Here is a 19,493-nt window from a genome sequence, read left to right on the forward strand (position 1 = left end):
TATTATATTTCATATAAGTGTAATAATTTCTCCTGAATTTTGTGGAGGAACAAACACAAACTGCTGCCACACTGTTGTCTAAAATATCACTTTACAGTTCAGGATGTTATAGCATTTAAACCTCCCTCAACTGGAACTAAGAAACAAAACTCTCTAAAACTGTCCACATATTTTTGGCCATAAGTGTTGTTGTCTGTTAACAGACACCTGTCAGACAATCAGAAACTAGTATATTCTTTGCAGAGTGATGAAAGCTTGTCGGTTGCAGGTTACATCATGTTACATCCGTGTTTGTGGTTCTGACTTTCTTGGTCTTGTCTTAACTTGTTTATTTATCGTACGTGAGCCAGAATTGCAGCCTGAGATCCTCGGGCGAAGGTCTTTTGATCTGTTCCAGAGGCGCCGCTGAAAACGAGAGGCGACGGATCATCTGCAGTCAGAGCCCCGAAGCTACAGAACGAGCTGCCCGAGGAAATCAGGTCAGCAGAACCACTGACCTGTTTCTAAATCTCTTCTTCTTCTCTTTTTATCGGAGAGCTTTTCCTTATTTTACCTGATTTTTATTGACTGACCTTTTGCTGGCGACTGTTATTGGTTTTGTTTGTTTTATCTGCCTTTTTAGAAGGTTTAGAAACATGTTGTATGTTATTATTTTTCATTCATTGGACTCGTGTTTCTCTCAGCTTTCTGGTCTCACTCACAGCTTCGATCATGAAGCTGCAGCTGCTGAATGTAAAATCCCAAACCTGACAGATAAACATCACGAGCGTCGTGGGGTCGATATGTTGTTAATATATCAATCCTACATCAGGAGCACGTTGTTCTCCCCCAGAGAGCATCTTCAAACCTGAAAATGATGAATTATTCTTTAAACTTTTTTTTTTTTCACTCACCAACTCATACCAACCCTGAACCAAGTTTAGAAGGTTAAATGTGTTTTTTCTGACCAGTATAGATGTGTTTAGATGTGTATATATGTGGTATTAAAGAAAATTAAGATTTTTAACCAGGTCATCTTTGTTCAGACTATTTTTCTGTCAGCAGCAAAAGACAAGATGTGCCACTGAAGTCATAATACATACTCATTCTAAACAGTTTAGTGTCTTTACACTGAAAATATTACTCCAAAAAGTCATCTTTGATGTTTGAGTGGGCTGCTGATGGACAATATTTTCCCACAAAGCAGAATGGAAATGGAGATGCTGCTCACAGATGGAAAAATGTAAACTAATTGACTAAACTAATCCATTTCTGTTTGTGAAGTTTATATTCGGCACATTTCCAGGTCTATATTCATATTCTGGGGCTCTACTGGAATATCTTTTGTATGATTCACAGTTAAAAACTCCTTATTTATCTTCTACTGGTCCTTTATGCAGCCCCTCAGTTCAGCCTCTGTCTGAAACAGGCCGTTTTAGCTCCTGTCTCTTTAAGGCCCCGCCCTCCCGATGAGCCCACTCTGTTCTGATTGGTCAGCTTCAGGAAGCTTCCTCCGGCTCCGGAGGCTACGTAAACAAACTATAGTAGCAGGATTTCACTTCTTTTTCTCCTTCTTTACTTCTGTTGGAGCCTGAATCAGATCTGAAATATGTGAACAATGTGAACAACCTCAGCAACAAAAACTACAGAACATACGGCTGTTTGTCGGCACGTGTGAGCAATCTGATGTCACCAGGAGGAGGCAGTAGAGGCAACTTTTGCAAAAAAAAAGCGTTCAGAGGAGGCTGAAGCCCTGACTTTTGACTTGCAGGTGATATTTTTTAACATACGTTCACCTCAAGTTTTAGAACTTTCAGCAACCGACATTAAAACAGTATATAAAATCACAAAAAGCATGACATGTCCCCTTTAAATTTTCAGACGCAATTGCCTTAAAATACATACTGCATGAGCTCAAACACTCAGTTTCTAGTGGTGACACTTATCTTTTGACTTCCATGTGGCCATTTAGTAAGTGTGGCAATTTGGCTGTTTAGTGTCTTAAAAGAGGCAGTAAATCTTTTGTGAGTATCCTCAGTTGAGTCTAAAAGTTAAAAACTGCAGGAGAGTGACTGGAGAAGAAGCTGCTTTTAAACTAAATTGGGGTCAAACTGAGAAAAGTGCAGCCAAGGACAGAGAGAGAAAGTGACTCATGCAGCAAAAACACCACAAAAGAAGAAGAAGAAGAAGAAGAAGAGCTTGTGGTCCCGTCTGTGAATGAGCTCCTGATTAGACTCCATTCTGCAGGGTGTGAAGAGGAGAACTAAGCTGTGTTGAGTAATAAGCGGTTATCACACAGCTTTCATACAATTATCAATAATAATTTCAGCCTCGTGTCATCACGCTTTAATATGAATATGAATGTTTGCTGGAGGAACCGCTGCGTGCGCTCCCAGAGTTCACAGTTTGCTTCCGCCTCGGTAACGACTCATTGTTTGTCCGTCAACGTCGTCGTTCCCCAGAGAGAATAATCTCAATTCAGGACGTTATTTTGGCGGAGTAGGCGTCTGCTTTCTTCTTCAGAGGCTTTTATGTGAGTGTATTGTGTCTTGAAGGGGAGTCTTGCCCAGTTTCATATCATTTTATATTTTTCTCTGCTTTCTGATTGTTCAATAAAAAAAAAGGTTGCAGTTTGAAACATTTTACTTTTATCCAGTAGTTTATCAACTTTTGCCATTTAAGACTAATATCATCTAAAAGTTACACCTGTGAGCTGCTTCAGTTGCTCCAGGAAACTAAAACTATAAGTCACATTATAGTGACGTCATCCAAAATGCGTCACTTCCAACATAACGGCGTGAAATGACATGTTTAGTGAGAACACGCAAAATGACAAGAACTTGGCGTGTTATTCATTGGTGAGACCAGGCTGCATTATTACTGTATGAACATTTTCTTGTCTACTAGTTTTTCAAGGTTTTGTTTTTATTAATGTTAGTGTGTAGTAGTACAAATAGACACAACTTGCACAAGTTACTTTTTTTTCCCCCATTGACCCGACTTCAAACACCCCGCTGATATACGACAAACACAAGCGTACAACTTAAACCTCCACAAGCAAACAGATATTAACCCACAAATGACAATGACCAAGAGAGGTTGTATATAGAAGTTAAAAATCAGAAAAAAGAGATCCGCATACTGTACTAGTAGCTCCCAAAAAAAATGTTTAAATGAGCAACATTTCGATCTACCACTACCTGGATTTGATAATACCTGATGAAGATCTCTGGTAGAGCTGGTTTGGGAGCTACTGGTACAGTGTGTGGATCTCTTTTTTCTGATTTTTACCTCCTATGTGATTTTTGATCAAGCACCTGTGAAAGTTTTTTGGATGTACGTACTCTCACCCCTTTTTGTTTATGAAAGTTGCCAACAGAAATTAATTAAAAAGACAAACAAAAAGCCAAAAGAAACAAAAGAGAAAAAAATAATAATTTGTGGTCAAGTAATAATGATAATAATGATGATGATGATAATGATAATAATGATGATGATGATAATGATAATAATGATGATAATAGGAGCAATTACTCAGAGGTCTCAGGTTTCTCATAAAAGGATAGGAAAAGGCCTCATACTCTATTAGTAGTAAAGAGTAGTAAAGTGCGTCAGGCCAATAAGGAAGTGAAGGCCAGCAGTGGGGGGAATACCAAACTCAGCAGTCAAAGGGTTAAGCTCAAGTTTGAAACACTAATTTCCAAAATCCAGCCAGACAAGGGCATGACCTAAACATATGGAAAAGTGAGGCTGGGGCACGTTTACATCTGTCACATATAGAATCTACCTCAGAGTTCATTTTAGCTGGTTTTATTTTGAAAATATGAATACGATGCACTACTTTGAACTGTATAAGACACACATGTGTATGACACGCATAAAGAGAGGAACAGTTTTTAATGAAACAAGCCACATCCTTCCATGTGTGGCGCTTGTCTTTTTACTTTTACTACATCTGTTGTTATTGGGTGAAGGCCAGTACACCTTGTTTAGTTTTGGGCAACGACAGCGGAGGAATACCGAAGACAGCAGTCAAAGGGTTAAGCTCGAGTTTGAAACACTAATTTCCAAAATCTAGCCAGACAAGGGCATGACCTAAACATATGAACAAGTGAGGCTGGGGCACGTTTACATCTGTCACATATAGAATCTACCTCAGGGTTCATTTTAGCTAGTTTTATTTTGAAAATATGAATACGATGTACAACTTTGAACTATATTAGAGCATGACACGCATAAATAGAGGAACAGTTTTTAATGAAACAAGCCACATCCTTCCATGTGTGGTGGCACTTTGTCTTTTTACTTTTACTACATCTGTTGTTATTGTGTGAAGGCCAGTACACCTTGTTTAGTTTCGGGCAACGACAGCGGAGGAATACCGAAGACAGCAGTCAAAGGTTTAAGCTCGATGGAACATTGTAAAATTTCAGAGAGAGGTTGAAACACTAATTTCCAAAATCCAGCCAGGCAAGGACATGACCTAAACATATGAAAAAGTGAGGCTGAGGCACGTTTACATCTGTCACATAGAGAATCTACCTCAGGGTTCATTTTAGCTAGTTTTATTTTGAAAATATGAATACGATGTACGACTTTGAACTGTATAAGAGCATGACACACATAAATAGAGGAACAGTTTTTAATGAAACAAGCCACATCCTTCCATGTATGGCAGCACTTTTTACTTTTACTGCATCTGTTGTTATTGTGGACACTGTTTCACTGAAGGAACACGATTTCAGAATGACAGTAAATTCTGCTGTTTACCTTGAATAAAGAAGAACAGAAATGCAACAACTTCTTATTTTTCACACATCTTCACCTCGTCTGTTTCTCTCAGCAGCCTCCTGATTATTTGTCTTAACTTTTAATGGATCACAGCACTTTGTCTGTTTGTAATATGACTGAAGCAGCAGTAATTTGTTTTAAATCAATATATGTATTGTTTATTGACTAAGGCACACACATAAGTAGAAGAAGTACAGCTGTGTAAACAGAAGTAGACATTTTAAAACAAACAAAAAGAAACCAAGAAGACTGAGAACAAGTTGCTTCTCAGACACCAAACAGTTGTTGGTACATCGATAATCTTTTAAAAGAAATAAAAAGAAAACACATTTCCAAATAGATTATCAAATAATCAATCAATAACTACTTATTATAAGAGCTCAAAACATTCTACAAAGTTTACATCAGGAACATTCATTCCTTTATTCTCTTGATCCTCTAACAGGTTTATACACTAAAAAATAAAAAGTGATAAATGATCCCCAAACATTTTCATACATATCCTGTTTTCCTTTTAATATATAAGTATTTTAATATATAAGCAGTGGGACCATATAAGTGTATATGTCTTCCTACTCCTTCTCAGACATTATTTATTTATGTTTATGAGAATTTAATTGATAGTTTGCTGTATATGTTTTGTTTTTGGTTTTTATTTGTTACATGTTAAAAATAAAGAGGTTTTCCTCGCTGTAATCATTCCTCCTGTTCATACTGGATATTAAAAGATCCTTCAAATGTGCTTTCAATGGAAGTGATGGAGGCTGAAATCCACAGTGTGTCCACACAGTCATTTAAAAGTCTCTGTGAAGCTTCTATTCAGCTTCATCAGTCTGAGTTAGTCATATCAAGTGGATATCTGACACATTTACAGTCTTTTTAGCATCAAATTCCCTCTTTGTGTTTCCTCGGACAGTGTTTCCCTGTTGAGCTGCAGGTGGAAGTATAGTAACAAAAAGAGGGACTTTGGCACTAAAAAGACTGTAACGTTGAAAGATATCTACTTGATTTGACTCATCTGGACGCTGAAGCTTCATATTAGCTTCAGACAAACTTTTAAATACATTTTTTTGCACAGAAGGAGGACTGTGGATTTTGTCCTTCATCACTTCCATTGTAAGGTTATTATGAAGGGATCTTCTAATGGTCAGTATGAACAGGAGGAATGATTACAGCAAGAAAAACATGTTTCACTGTTCATTTGGGCTCCTGACTGTTGTTTTAAGACAAACTTTAAAACTGTGACCCGTCCTTTAATACCTGGTCAGTCAGTCCTTTTCCAGACAGTGCAATCAGTCTTTTGTTGTGCAGAAAACAGATCTATCACTATTTGTTCCACTTTATATAATTGTGTTCTTCTGGACACAACCTTAATATTAAAAACTTGGATCCATCAGAATACTTTTAGATAATCTTAATCTTCTCCACTGTACCTCATTTCTTTCCTGCATTGCCAAATACAGTGAGCCAGTAGTTCTCATTAGATAAGCTGAAATATTATTTTTTTATCTGTTGAAAGAAGAAATCTAGTCAAAGGAGATAAAGTTTCCCAAAAGTTTCTCAAAAGTCTCCCACACTGATTTTATTTCACTAGCTGTCACCAGCTGTCATATGCAGAATAGCGAGAAACAGGCAGCAGGTATTTGTGCTGCGTCGCCCACGTGCACGTGACTGTGCAAAGAAATGCAAACAAAACAGGGAGCGACTCATGAAGACAGAGCTCTGCAAGGCTGCAAGTGTTTAAAAACTCCACAGAGGAACTTTGAATCATACTTTTTGCCAATTTCAGACTGTATTACATTTAGAAAAAGTTCTTGACTTGTGTTTAGACAACATTTAAAATTCAATAATATCTTTTGTTTCTAAAAAAGTATCATCTTTGTGTGTCAGAACTGTAGGGCTGCAACTATTGATCATTTTCTAGATTAATCATTTTGTCTATGAAATGTCAGAAAATAGTGAATAATGCCTGCTGTAATTTATAGTTTGCTATGAAAAGAGGTCATAGTGAAGTCTTGTTTTGTCTGATCAACAGTCAAGAATCCAAAGATTTTCAGTTTACTGTCAATTACGACAGAAAAACCTCAAATCATATTTGAGAAGCTGCAACCTGCAAATATATAATACATGTTTGGTATTTTTCCTTCAAAAACAATTGTTTGATTATCAAAATTGTTGCTTCTTCTGTCAATCAACTAATCGTCGCAGCTCTAATGTCAGAAAATTGATCAGGTTTGCCAAAGTAGAGATGTAACGATTAATCAATTAATTCTTATCTTCTTCTTTCTCTTCTATTCTTGTCTTTTTTCCCAGCTTCTCAAACGTGAATAATTTCTGGTTCTTTAGTTGTCTGTGACAGTAAACTGAGTATTTTTGGGTTGTGGACAAAACAAGACATTTGAGGAAGCATCTTATGAGTGATCACCATTTTTTTTTCGTTTTGACCAAACAACAGATTAATCAACAGATTAATCAATAATGAAAAAAATCGTTAGTTGCAGCTGTTTCCCAAAGTCCAGTATGCTTCCTTCAATGTCTTATTTTGTCCACAACCCAAAAATATTCCCGCGGCAGGGTCGAACGGAGGTGTGTGGGGGGGGTGTGGGCGTGTTTATTTGTGCTCTAGAGTGTAACCGCTGTGAAACAATCAGAAAGCTGACAGCAAAGTCTAACTTTACTTTTAGCATTATCAAATGAAGAGAAATATCCTCCCCTCATCCTTGTAACGTCTTTGTGCTCCCTCATGGCAGAGTTCACTACTCTGATCAGTCTGATCTCTGGCTGTGATTGACGTCGGGTTGCATTTCTCCAAAAGTTGACTCTGGCTCAACTTTCCAGCTGCAGTCCGGTGCGGCGCCGCAGCGACCAAAACGGCTGCAGCCGAGCCGCACTATATCTATCTATATATATATATATATATATATATTAATTCAAGTCAAAGTCAAGTTAAAGCCTCCATTTACACATCTTTGTCACAAGTGTTTGATAACCACATTTGAGTGATCGTTGCAAAAAATGTGTGTTAATGTATATAATCTGTGTATATAAGATTATCGGCTAATATATTAAAATCTTTTTACTCCCAAATATTGGTATCAATCCCAAAAGTCCAGTATCGGCTCGGCCCTGGTGCTGTAATATATATCAGTTCTAGCCAACAGAACCAGAGAGAATCACAGTGTTGCTTCTGTGTTTTAGACACTAAACAACCATCAGCGTGATGAACAGGATCATGTGAATCTGGTCTTGACTGTAGATATAAGAAAAGTTCTCAAACAGTCTTTCAGCTTGCAGTTGCTTTAATTCATAATGTGACGTAACTCAGATGAAAAAGATGAATAAACTTAAACTGTCTCTGCAATGTCTATTGTACAGAAATCAAGTGAAACTAGCGGCTCTGAAAACTCATAGACAGTTTGGAAAATAGTCTGCGTTTATGTGAAGTATGTGATTTGTAGTTAATGGACTGAAGTGTTGAGAAAAGCAGCGCTACGGTCCGTTTAATAGTAATTTTAAAGTTGTCAGTCATCTTCTGCCTCCTCAGCAGAGCCACCGGTCGCCTCTCCAACATAGTCGTCACATTTCCATTTATACTGGTGTTCACAAACAGATGGTCTGATGCTTCGGAGGCAGTTTTTTTGATGCATCACAGAGCAGAGTGCGGTCCTGACTCATTCAGATCAGCTGAGTGAGGATCAGTTATAATGGCTCCGCCGTCATTAGGCCATGAGAGAGTTCAGCCTCGGAGCTCAGTGTTCTGTCAGTCAATATAATTACAGTCTCTTGTGTCCTTTCAAAAGCTTCTTTGCTTTCATCCTTTGCAGTTTAGCCTGCAAATCTCTCCCAGACACACACACACACACACACACACACACACACACACACACACACACACACACACACACACACACACACACACACAGTTTCAGAAGTTTTCATCATGTCTTGTTTTTGTTTACATTCCTGTTCATGTGAAAAACTGGGCAACAGCATAGTTTATTCCCAGAGCTGAAATTCACATTCTGCTATGAAATTCAAGTAAATCTCTTTGGTTCTTATTTTACAGAGTTTTTATCTGATTAGGTCAAAAAAAAAGGCAACAATTAGATAATTTCACACTTGAAAACACCAAACAAAAGCATCAATCTCACATTGTGTGGTTTGTCCATGTTGTCCGATGTTGTGTTCAAGTTACACGTTACATATTACTCATTAAAAAGTAATTACATGTCTTTACTAAATACTCAACACCAAACCTAATTAGTTACATTACTTGTTATTAGCGCTGAAACTACAGATTATTTCCTGGATTTGTTCGTTTAGGGGTCAGTAATTAGGTTCAACCAGTTCTTCTCAGCCGACACAAGCGCCAAAAATGTTTTAAATGTATTTTTGTTTGTTTATTCATTTTTGTTTCATTCAAGAATAACATTTATAAACCTGTTTCAGGGTTTTATCTGGGTGCAGACCATGACAGCAGCTCCTGTTAATACTCATTTTGTCTCCGTTCGCCACGGTGACGTCTTCAAACTGCTTGTTTTGTCAGACGATATTCAATAAACTGTCATGTATGAAAAGGAAAAAACAGCAAATCTTCACATTTGTGAAGCTGCATCATCAAATATTTGTCATTTAGCTCGACTCTAAATGTCGCAATGAAGGAATTAATTGATTATCAAGATAACTGTAGTTTCATTTTCTGACAAACGACTAATCGGTTAATCAACTAATCATTGCAGCTCTATTTGTTACTCAGCTTTAAAGCCTCCACAGCCGAACTGTCTGAGTAACTGAGCGTTACTGGGATTAGTAACTATAATATGATTAATTCAAATTGTACTGGAAAAAGTAATCAGATTACTGTTACTGGTGTTTTCTAACATGTGTGTTTACGAGAAGGAAGGATTTATGGATGAACTGGTTGATGTGGTAAATGTGTGTTTAGGATATATAATGTAAATACGCAAAATAGCTGCAGTATTATTATAGTTTATATGTCATTACACACACTCACAACATCTACTTCAGGTTGTCTTTAAACCTGCAGTAACTTGTCCACTTGTTTTCAGCAGAATCGCCTCTAAACATGACTTCTGTCATATTATCAGTTTATAGAGCAGTTGTGGCTAACATGTTAGCAAACAGTTGTTTATTTCCACATCCAGCAGTTACGGAGCAACATTATCATTCATGTGGAGTCGTGTTTCTGTCCACCTGGTGAATGTAAGTCCAATATTCTCTCTCTTTTAGCTCTGTTTTTGCTCTCTACCAACTCCTGAGGGAAATATCTGGCCGCTAAATGCTCCACTATGTTCACCAGCTAGTCTACAGCTAACTGTGTCTGTTGAGCAGGTAGTGTACAGCGGCTTTTTACAGCTTCTTCTCTGAAAACGTCGCTATGAGAGACGCTGACAGTGAACCAGAACAGTAAAGTTGCAGTCGGACAGATAAACAATGAGCTGAAACTCACTATAAAGCTCCGTAAAGCCGAGAGGAGCTGCAGAGTCTCTGATAATTCTCTGTAGGTTCATCACTGAATTTTTTAATAAAGCTCTTAGGAACAACAACAAAAAAACTTGCTTCTCTCTTAAAGTTATTAAGTTCTCAAGTGAGTTCTGACTTATTAAAAAAGTCTGGTTTCTATGGAAACTAGCCTCATCTTTCCAGAGAGTCTTCTTCTCTTGGAAAAACCAGACTTGTGACCAATATGAGTCTCGTCTCTTTTTTCTCAACTTCCTTTCAAAGTTTTTTAAGCGTTGAGTAACTTTCATAAACTTTGGGCCCGTCGCCTGTGAAATGTGTTTGTTTTTTTTTTTTTTACAAGAGCTCCTGTAAGAAAAATATTTTCTTCAGAATTTTTTTGAAAATCTGTGTTGTGTCTGATAAGATAATGAAGTGAAACTATTCTGTAGGCTGCGGCTACACAAACAGCCCCTCAGGTTTAATTAAATGGTTGAACAGACTTTGTAACAGCCCGTCTTCTGCTCGGTCCCACAGCTGATCTGCTGCTACGCTCACGTAGCTTTTTCATGTCTTTGTTCTTCACTCTGACTGTCCTTCAGCCTGCCGCTCTGTGCCCACAGATATTCTACATTTAGTTTACTGGAATCACTTAACAGATTTTTGTTCATGAGTTACATAAAGAGTTATATAAATTCCCAACTGAGTGTGTCTGTTATTAGTCAGCTTTCCTAATTTGGGTTTGACAGACTAATTTAAGTGTCATTTACAGTAAAAAACAACAACATGTAAATATTAATTGTGTTGAATCTGGCAGCTCAACATCATGATTATATTTCCTACAATACAACAAGTATTTATGGAGCTGCAGCGATTGTCAGAAATGATTAATGTGATTTTACATTTAATAGTTGTTTAATAGTTGGCGAAACAAAACAAACAATTTTAGGATGTCAGATATCAGAACTTTGTTTTTTCTTCTTTCCTCTCCCATTAATCATCTCACGACCCCTCAGATTTATCTGCTGACCCTTTTGGAGGGGCCCGACCCCTAGGTTGGGAACCACTGGACTAAACTAGCTAACTGTATATAAAGTAGTGTAAACTAGCTCCACCTCCAGCAGCTACAACAGTAACATGCTGCTCTAACACTGATGCTTCACTATTAATAATCTAATGATGTCATATATAATAATATATCAGTCAGAGGGACCAAACCACTACTTTTACTGCAATACTTTAACTACATCAAGCTCATAATACTTATGTACTTTTACTGCAATACTTTAACTACATCAAGCTCATAATACTTATGTACTTTTACTGCAATACTTTAACTACATCAAGCTCATAATACTTATGTACTTTTACTGCAATACTTTAACTACATCAAGCTCATAATACTTATGTACTTTTACTGCAATACTTTAACTACATCAAGCTCATAATACTTATGTACTTTTACTGCAATACTTTAACTACATCAAGCTCATAATACTTATGTACTTTTACTGCAATACTTTAACTACATCAAGCTCATAATACTTATGTACTTTTACTGTAGTAGGGGGTTTCATGCAGGACTTTTACTTGTAATAAAGTATTTTTACATTGCTGTATTGGTACTTGTCAGGGTCTCAGAGCCAAAGTTAAAGTCTTTAAATGTCTTTCGTCTGAACAACAGTCCAAAACCCAAAAATTTACAACGCTGTAAAACAGACAAAACAGAACAGAAAAGCAGTAAATCATCACAGTGGAGAAGCTGGAACCAGCAAAGTTGTTCTGTGGAAACTGCAGAAAGAAGAAAATAAATAGAAAACAGTGAAATTTAATGAAGCAGCAGCAACAAAGGATTCTACGTCTGTATCTCCGTCCTGTCGCCTTCAGACGTCCCACAGCGTCGGTGATAATTGTCATTCCTCACGCTTCACACAAGACGCTGAGACAGTGAAAATCCTCCCAACATGCATTTCTTCCAGCAGCTTATGAAACCATGATGAGCTCAGGAGCTGCTGGGAAAAATCTTAGAGGGACTTTGGGTCATCTCAGAGCGCTGACAGACAGTTAAGACCTGCCGCTTGAGACAGAAACACTTCAGTTCCCTCACAGGGAAAAGGTGTGAAAATCAGGTGTGAAATGAAACTGTCACGGGTGCAGCAAACATCCAGAACTGACGGGTGTTCAGTACAATCCTGCAGGCAGGAAGTAAAGAAATGTTTTATTTTGACGTCTTTGTGTCACACGGGAGTGTTTCTTCTGCACGGAGACACAGTTTCTCGAAGGAACAACTCGACCTGACATAAATGTGTAGAAGTTGATGTAAAAGGCGTCAGGTGCGAGATGAGTTGTCAGACAAGAAAAAGCCGGTGGTGCATAGAAAGAAGATTGCAGAGGTGGAGGGTTGGAGGGTTTTCAGGTTGCAGCTGTGTGTGCATTTTAACAGCAGAGTGTCTGAATGAAGGATATTTGCTCAGCTGGGTCAGAGAGCTCCGCCAACATACCGACTGTAAAATGGAAAACTTGGTTTAATAAGCAGAGGCAGACTTGAATGTCATTTTTGGTGACTTTAGTGTTTTGAGTGAAGTCTAATGATGCGTCCAAGAGGTGAGAAAAGAGCCAGCAAAGTATGAAATTGAGTTTTTTTCCCCTTTTTTTTTGTGTTCGATTTCTGGAAATCAAAGAGCCAGGAGGAAGGAGACACAATACTGTATGGAAATGTACATGTTTTCAGGCCTTTATCGTCCTGCCAGGTTCACACAGGTTCAATATTTTAACAGCATTAAAGGTGTCATATGTAAGAATTGTTTTTGAGTATAATAACATAATATATCCCACTATAACATGAAGGGGGCAACAGATTTGAAACATTCCAGTTAAGTCCGATACTAATAACGATCTGTCAAAACACAATTGAGAACAGCACAGACAATTTTTAGGGATTTTTCAAGCAATTAAGATAAACGAAAGTTGCATTCAGATTGAATACATATCTTCATAATTCATGATAATAAACTGTTAGATGATACCGATACCATTCAACTTAACAGTTAGGAGATTGCTTGAACATTTACTGTACATTTACTCATTCAATTAGTTTGCTGAAAAATCCATTATTGGACTGGATGTTTGAGATACTTATCACCCTGTAGCTAACAAAGGCTAATCCCTCCCCTCCCAACCCACAATAGTTCATTGATACATGCTGGAGAAATGCATATAATTACAACATTACATCAACTTACAATTGCATATCTTATAATGTCACATGAAAACATATTCAAACCAACATCTTTGCCATTGCAGAGGTCCATGACTGGACAGTCCATTCTTTAGCTCCGTGTATTCTAGCTATGGATTGTTCCATGTATAAAATACTTAGAAAAGACATCATCCATTGAGTATTGAGGGAATGAGGAGGTTTCCATCTAAGAGCTACCTTTTTTTTTGCTGCAGTAATACCCGCAAATAAGATAAAAAATTTGGTAGATGGCAGGTTAAGTGTTGAAGTATCGTTCAGAGTCAACAATCTGGGACAACATGGAATATGCTCCCTCAGAAGATTAGATAATGCAGAAGTTACTACTTTCCAGAATGCAGCCACACCAGGGCACTCCCAGTACATCTGCACAAATGAGCCCACACAGCCTAGAGTACATAGATGACAAAACAGAGAGGGTGAGAGTTTCATAAGATGGAATTTTCTAGGGGTAATATGTAAGAATTGTGAAGAAAGCTAGCTGCCGGCTAACCATCCCAGTTATCACCGTTTCTGGATACAGAACCTCTCATGGGGGGGATGAGACGGCTTGATGCCTCCATTGAACACCACACATTTCACAATAAAACCACAGCATGTTGCTCCCCATTGTTGACTTTTTTTTTAATTAAAAAATGACTCAAAACGATTAATTATCAAAATAGTTAATAGGCAATATAATTTAATGGTTGATAACTAATCGTTGCAGCTCAACTTAATTGAATATCTTTGACTTGTTGCAGCAGCAGGAAGTTTTAACAGCTGCTTGTTTTTAATGAACTGTATGAATGATGCAGAGCAGCTTCAACAACAGTCAGAATAGAATAAAAATGTGCTTTTTAGTTGTTTTTATTGCTGGCGGAGAAACAAGAAATTGGAAAAAAAAAAAAAAATGTTGCCAAATACCAAGAAGAAGAAAAAAACCCACATTTGACAGAACAAACATGTCTTATTAGATCAGGCAGGCAGCTTGAACAAGAAGAAGAAGGTATAAAAACACTTTTGTGATATTCCAACTGTGACAGGACTAAGATCAGGTGAAAGACAGTAGGCAGGTCGGGGAAACAGAGATTTACCAATTTGTAAATCTTGCTGACAGAAAACACAGCAGCTTCCTCAGAAAATGTGTTTGATCCTGATCTAAAATTGCAAGAACTTCTGACAAAAAAATAAATTCACCAAAATTGTTTTTTTTATCGTCTTGGGAATATTGCAAGACTGCAGCAAACTCACAGCCAGACACTGAAGGATCACAGCATGTTTTTATGAATATTCTGTTATCCTGCAATGTCCCTTTTTTGAAGGCTATAATCTCAAAAATTTAAATGTGGACTAGTTTAAAAAATACATTAATAAACAACTATAAATACCTAAATAACAATCTAAAAAGACACAAAGTGATGAGACTGTACAAGCATAAAAAGCACTGAAACAATTTACAAATACAAAGATCAGAAATTAAGTGAAGTGCCTCTACATACAGTAAAATCACAAAAGTCTCCGTACACTTTACAAGAAGGAGAAGGAAGGAAAATAGAGGTTTTACAATCAGGGACTGAGAGGTTCTGCCAGGCAGGATGGTGCCGGTCCATGAAGGTGATAAGGAGTGAAATGGGAGCCAGTGAAGTGAGGACAGATACACTGTTATGTGCTCAAATGTTTGAATCCCTGTAAGAGATCTGGCGGCTGCATTTTGGACTAGCTGGAGTTTTTTTTGTGCTGCAGTGTGGAAGACCTGAGAACAGTGTGTTACTCTGAGTCTGGAGGGGATAAATGCATGAATGGGAATCTCTGTGTCCGACTGTGTTAGAAATGCACAAAGCAGAGTAAGTGTCTCTGGCACAACTTCACCTACTTCCAAGGTTCACAGAGAGGGGAAAGAAGTCTTGAAAGATGAGAACTCCAGCAACACCTGTAGTATGAAGAACAACTTTATTAGTTGACCGACGCGTTTCGGCTTGTGGCCTTCATCAGGGTCATCATAAAACACATTACAAACAACGTTTAAATAAAGTAAGTTGGGTATGAAAAAGTTAAAAAAATATATATATAAAAGACAACCAATCATATACATCCAGACACATGTCAGCCAATGGGGCGTCTACAGAGATGGGTTGGATATATGGTCATGTGACTTCAGGCCAATCGTTGTCAAAGAAGGGACATGGGTGACGCCATATTTGGTCCATTAACTAGAAAGGTGCAACTAGGGGGTGGTACTTGGGTTGTTTGTTAATCCAAAAATGTGCCTATTAGATATGACATACATTAGAAACACTTTGATTAGGATAATAACAATAATAATAGTAGTAATAGTAAAGATAAAAGGCTTTATAAAGTGCTGTGTATAGAGAGAGCAGAAAGATGCATAATACAACAATATAAATTGATAAAAAATAATAAAAAGACTTCCAAACCCAAGTACCACCCCCTAGTTGCACCTTTCTAGTTAATGAACCAAATATGGTGTCACCCATGTCCCTTCTTGGACAACGATTGGCCTGAAGTCACATGACCATACATCCAACCCAATTTTATAGATGTCCCATTGGCTGATAGTGTCTGGATGTATATGATTGGTTGTCTTTTATATTTTTTTTAACTTTTTTTTTTTTAACTTTTTTCATACCCAGCTTACTTTAAGTGGTGTTTGTAATGTGTTTGATGATGACCCTGATGAAGGCCACTTCATACTACAAGTGTTGCTGGAGTTCTCATCTCCTTAGAAATGCACAAACTCAGGCAGTCTGGTGGAGTTGGAGTAAAGCGACTTTTGTGACGTCATTGATGTGTTTTTAAATTAAAAGTGATGACTCGAAAGTGACACTTAGATTTTTGAGCAATGAATTAGGAAGAATGTTTCTGTCATCAAGGCTGACGGATATATCTGACGTATTTTGGTGGAGATTTTTTTTGGCCCAACAATCAAGATTTTGATTTTGTCTTTTACATGTAGAAAGTTCTTTAGACTACGTCTGCATTAAGTCGGCTAAATTCTAAAATGCTGTTTTCAAGCTAAAATGACATTTTCTGCAAATACCTCCATCCACATTAAAACCCCCAAACAGGTCATTCTCCTCCTACTGGGCATGTGCAGAGTACAGACGAACAAGTCAGCTATAGAAAACCATCGAAGAGGAAACTGTGTACTATTTCCGTTTCCATGGCAGCTTCCTGACATTTAGTTTATTGTGAGCAGATTCCAACAGTTTGAGCACAGAAAGGTGGTAGATATCTACGTTTAACTCTAAACAAGCTGTCAAAGTAGACGATAAAGAGAACAACACTTGCATGAAGCCGTCTGACGTTGTTGTTGTTGTCGTGTTCCTTCTTCTTCCTCTTCCAATGGATGTTATGACAGCGTTTCTACAAAGCTCTGTTTTCCCCCATACACACTACAACGCCAAGCAGGCGTTTTCACATTTACACACTCTGGAGGCTGTTTTGGAAAAGCTCTGTTTTCAGGTGAGAAAAACACTTTTTTAGTCTAGATGGAGGAACGTTAAGCCGGCTTAGTGTGGACATGGTCTCAGTCAGCCAAGATCTAACAGTAGACAAGTCTGGGGAGATGACCAGGATCCTCTGGCAACATGGGAATATAAATCTAAGTGTCATCTGTATCTGTAAAGTAAATTAATATGCAATTTTATGGAGGATGTTGCCAAGTGGGAGCATTTATAATGAGAAGAGCAGTGGTCCTAATACAGAGCCTTGGGGAACCCCACAGGAGAGAATGATGGTTGAAAATGGAGTTGTTGTCATCAACGGTATGCATTCATTTTTGTTTTCCAGGTAAAACTTCCAATTTGCAAAAGTACAATGTTAAGGAGAAGGTTAAATGGGTTTTCTTTACTTTGTAGTGATGTTTTATAGCTGCATGTATCCTGTTTAGTGGAGTAAAGTTTCAGGTTCACAGTTTTTCAGTCTTGAGAGTACACAAACATGAAACACTCGATGAGAGTGTTTATGCTTCCACAACTGACGTATGACGCACTTCAATGCATGAAAAATGTCCTTCAGTATAGGCTGTAATATAAGTGAATGGTTGGAAGGTCAAAGGTCAAGGCGACAGTGTTGTTCCATGACATGAAACATTCTCTTGTGGGAGGTAAACTGTCAAAGAGAAAGTAAAGTTGTTGTGGTTTTTTGTACAGTGAAAGCCTCAGAAATGATTGTACTTTGATAATTAAACTTTTTTTGCTTTTGTAGTCGGCGTCTGGAGGCTGGAAAGAAGAAACCAAGGTCAGGCAGGCTGTTAGTGAATGAAGCAGAGCTGCAGTTCTTTCACACGTCTTTCGACTGGTCAGGTTGTAACGTTCTGTTCAGTCTCTGGGTGGTTTGAGTTTGCAGTCACAGTTTGATTCATTCATGCATCGACCTCTCTCACCTCACTGTCTGTTTACACACAGCGAGAGAGGAGAGAAGAGGGCAATTTGGGCTGCAACTAACATTATCAGTGAATCTGCCGGGTCATTTCCTTTATTAATCGATTAATCGTTTGGTCTATAAAACATCAGAAAACAGTGAAAAATGGCCATCACACTTTCCCAAAGCCCAATTTTGTCTGATCAACAGTCCAAAACCCCCAAATGTTCTAGTTACTATCATAGAAGACCCAGAAATGCAGCCAAATTCTTACATTGAGAACCTGGAACCATCAAATTTTTAGATTTTTTTTTGCTCAAAAATTTGTTTAACGATTATTCAACCATCAAAATAGTTAATATATTTTCTGTCAACTGACTAATCGATTAATTAACTAATCGTTGCAGGTCTAATGATGATAAATACAAGCTAACAGAAAGGTTTAATTTAACTGCAACTGTCCTTTAGTTGTATGACATGCATGGACGCTTGTCATATAGTGCTGAGTAGTAAACTTTTATATTGTAAAAATGCAAACTTTTGCAATTAATATATTGTATAAACATGAAAAGACACGACTCCCTGTTTTTCTTCTCTTCTCCAAAAACAAGTCTCCACTTCTTTCTCCCTTAGGTGCCTCTCTCTGTTTGTCCCTATCACACCTGTACAGAGTCCTGCTGCTGTCAGGTGGGTGTTTTGATACCAGTTTTTTCTTCTTCTTCTCTTTGTTTTTTTTTTACATTATTCCCTTAAATTAAGTTGAAGTGAAGTGAAATTATTATTATTATTATTATTATTAATCGGTTTATGTCAAATGTAAAAAGCAAAAAGAAAGGTCGTAGGAGCTTTGAGGACATTCTCTGGTGTATGAATATCAGAAAAGTAAATAAACTGGCAGAAAGAGAAGATTAGGCAGCAAACTGGTGATTTCAGACATGAACATGTGTCTCCTTACAGGACCCCAGAATGAAGACTGTTAATGAAGACCTGAGGAAACTCTGGAGCCTACAGCAGCAGTCAGAAGGTAAAGAATTTATTTAATAAATCATCTTCTAGAATTAGTAAATAATTTGTAACGCTCCAAGCGCTCATTTCCTTCTTTTAGTTTAGTAATTTTACCCTTAAATTACCTCCTTTGTGCCTTCAAATTACATAAATGACTCATCTCACCTTCATCATCAGCGTATTTCCATTTATCCTCAACACCCTCTCTGTGTATCTTATCATGATAGTCAGCATGAATTGGCTCTTAAACATAATGTTGTGTTATATTTGACATAACTCAGATGTGTCTTATAGTCTTTCTGTAAATGTAAATACTGTGTAAATCATAAAGAGCTTCAGGATTGAGGAGAATTTCACACTTACTGTACAGATTGTTGAATTATCTGCTCATTTTGACTCGTGTTTGTTATTTTGGCTGCATACTAACCTTCAAACAAACAGATACTAATAATGCTGAAAAGAATTAAACAAACAAACAAACAGGGATCTCACAAAATCCCAAACCTCTACATCTGTTAGAAGCATCATCTGCATCAGACCGACAAGAAACCAGCAGCTACTGCCAGAACTAATAAAACTGTCAAACGTCTGCATTTACAAACCAAAAAGATTAAATAGGGAGGAAAGAGAGAGAGAA

At 37.6% G+C, this 19,493-nt stretch overlaps 1 long non-coding RNA gene across 1 annotated transcript; it reads left to right on the forward strand.

Moving 5' to 3' along the window:
* Positions 1-660: 660 nt before the first annotated feature.
* On the forward strand, positions 661-18,843 carry LOC137190789 (uncharacterized). Its single transcript, XR_010930287.1, has 3 exons — positions 661-1,750; positions 18,485-18,538; positions 18,809-18,843. It is a non-coding gene; the product is annotated as an uncharacterized lncRNA (long non-coding RNA).
* The last annotated feature ends 650 nt before the right edge of the window (positions 18,844-19,493 follow it).

This window comes from Thunnus thynnus, chromosome 10 (assembly GCF_963924715.1).
Source record: "Thunnus thynnus chromosome 10, fThuThy2.1, whole genome shotgun sequence".
Lineage (NCBI taxonomy): Eukaryota > Metazoa > Chordata > Actinopteri > Scombriformes > Scombridae > Thunnus > Thunnus thynnus.